The sequence below is a fragment of the Triturus cristatus genome, chromosome 4_1 (assembly GCF_964204655.1).
Source record: "Triturus cristatus chromosome 4_1, aTriCri1.1, whole genome shotgun sequence".
Lineage (NCBI taxonomy): Eukaryota > Metazoa > Chordata > Amphibia > Caudata > Salamandridae > Triturus > Triturus cristatus.
Genome location: NC_140585.1, coordinates 104,868,047 through 104,870,837, shown reverse-complemented (window position 1 = coordinate 104,870,837; position 2,791 = coordinate 104,868,047). Strand labels below are relative to the sequence as shown.

The window sequence follows — 2,791 nt, the reverse complement described above, 5'->3', positions numbered from 1 at the left end:
CTCTTCGAAAAAGTTATCCTTGCCCGCCTTGTGGACTTTGCGACAAGTGAAAAGCTACTCGCCAAAGAACAGTTTGGGTTCCGGAAAGACCACTCGACAAATCACCAACTCTTCAGAGTTCAGAGTTGTGGACATCATCAGCCATGGATTCAACATCAACAAGTCCACTGGAATAGTCTTTCTGGATGTAGCCAAAGCATTCGACCGAGTATGGCATGAGGGACTGCTTTGCAAACTCATCAAGCTCAAGTTTCCAAGCTATCTGATTAAACTGCTGTCTAGCTACCTGTCAAAACGGACCTTTCACGTGGCGGTACGAGACGAATGCTCAACGCCACGCCCAATCCTTGCTGGAGTGCCCCAGGGATCAATCCTAGGACCATTCCTCTTCAACATATTCACAAACGACATCCCCACGGACCTAAAGAAGACAGATCTGGCTCTTTACGCCGATGATGCAGCAGTCATCTCCCAATCCTTCAGCGAACAGGAAGTGGCCAAGAACCTTGAGGCATCACTCAGCAGACTCTCTGAATGGTACAGCGACTGGCAGATCACCCTGAACACTAGCAAAACCACAGCAACACTATTCACCAGGAAGCTGAACAGAAAACACCCAGCGATCCTCCTCAATGGGGATGAGATCAAATGGGAAAACAGCAGCTCCTACCTGGGGGTGACTCTGGACTCTAAACTCACATGGAGAAACCACATAGAGAAGACCTGCCAGAAAGCAGCAACAAAACTGACTGCACTATACCCACTCCTGAAGACCAAGTCGATGCCCTTGCAGAGCAAGGTGCGAGTAATCACCGCAATAATTCGACCAACCATGACGTACGCTGCACCAGTTTGGAGTGGCTGCCGCCCGCAACATCGGCAAGACCTGCAGAGACTACAGAGCAAGGCCTTACGGATTGCAGCAGGTGCTCCAATCTTCACAAGAACAGCAGACCTCCACAGAGACCTAGGCGTTGAGATGCTGGACGACCATCTCCGCAAACTCAACAGGACATTCTACAAAGGACTGGACCAAAAAGATAACCCACTGATCAGGAAACTTGCAGACATTTCTACAAACCCATTTGACCGCTACCCGAGGCCCATCGAAGCGCTAAACTTGTGAAACTGAAACAACAACACAGCATCCAAAAACCCATCACTGCCAGAGGGCAAACCGCCCCGGCAGGTACCCAAAACCCATCACTGTCAGAAGGCAACCGCCGCGGCAGCCATCAAAAGCTCATCACCGCCAGAAGACATTTGGCAGACGAATACAAGACTCTGCGACTAAACTTGCTGACACTTCCGCAAACCATATTGACCGCAACCCGCGGCCTTTCACAGCGCTGACCTTGTGATCCAACCTCAACTGTGACAAAGCGTCACATCAATAAGACAACCGAAACAGCGACTAAAAAACTCAAAAATGAATGTGGAGTAATGAGGCTATCGCCTCGGTATCCAAAAACTCACCGCTGTCAGATGGAATCTGACAGACGAAAACAAGACACACTGATTGGTCTTCAGTGCTGGGAGGAGAGCAGCGCCCCCCAGCGAGGCTTCTCTCAGTGTGAGGGCGGTGGTGATGAGAGCCCTGGACGCCTGGTAATAACACCTGTAAACTCGCCAATAATGCAGAAAACCACCAGCGTCGCTGGAGCCAGAGCGGTCACAGGTTAGGAAAAGGAACCGCCGAAATAGCTCAGTTGGGAGAGCGTTAGACTGAAGATCTAAAGGTCCCTGGTTCGATCCCGGGTTTCGGCAGATACCTTTTGTTTGAAACATATTACAATCACTACTGCATAGTTAGACTTGAAACCCTCTAAAACTTGGTAAAATAAAACAACATCAATCGTGATTTCTTCCAGGTTCCTTATTTTCTTTATTGACTCAAGTTTTACGCAATTCTACTCACTGTAAATCTTACAATTTAGAAAATATTCCCCAGCTCCCCCCTCCCTGCCAGTGCCACTGTTCATTTCACGCAGCTCCCGCTCCCCTCAGCCGAGCCTCCGATAGCTCAGTTGGTAGAGCGGAGGACTGTAGTGGAGTGACGGACATCCTTAGGTCGCTGGTTCGAAACCGGCTCGAAGAACTTTTGCAAACTCTTAACTTTTTCCCTCTGCTTCACAATAGAAAGCGCCTCTTTCTAGGACACTCGCACACCTGGGCTTTTCCTGCCTCCTCTCTTCAACTTTACACCCCAGCTCTCTCCCCCTACTGGGGGGGGGGGGGCGCTGAAGATCCAGGCCGGGCCCCCTCTGAAGCAGCCCTGGGAGCTGGTTGTGGAGACTCTGGCATCAGGTAATGCTGCTGAGAGCGCTGCTGAGAGCGTCTGCTAGGAGGTGAGAAGGTTGGTGAGAGGGAGTGTGTATGTTTGTGTGTCTTTTGAGGGAGGGAGAGTTTGTGTTTGTTGAGCCTCTGGCCCCCTGTGTTGGTGTGAAGGAGCTGGGAAAAGAAATAGATCAATCACAAGCAGGATAGTGCAATCAAAGTTTCTATGCAATAAATAAAATGTATCTAAACATGTTTTTTTCACGCTAAATAAATGAAATGATGGGGCGGGCTCTGACAGAGTGTTTAATATGAAGGCGAAACTTTGTTATCTTTATGAACTTAATGGTTTACAACTTACAGGCGCATTGTGGAAGCAAAACTACCACCGACCCGGAAGTGTCCGCCCCGCCGTCCTCATGAGAGATATTATATTATTAGCAAGGCCCAGGCATTACTGCCAGGTCCGATTATAACAGTGTATTCTGGGACTTGTAGTCCCGTTTCTAACTCT

The 2,791-nt window shown here is 49.3% G+C and overlaps 1 non-coding gene across 1 annotated transcript; it reads left to right on the top strand.

Moving 5' to 3' along the window:
* The first annotated feature begins 1,694 nt into the window (after window positions 1-1,694).
* On the top strand, window positions 1,695-1,767 carry TRNAF-GAA (transfer RNA phenylalanine (anticodon GAA)). Its single transcript has one exon. It is a non-coding gene; the product is annotated as a tRNA-Phe (tRNA).
* Window positions 1,768-2,791: the final 1,024 nt, after the last annotated feature.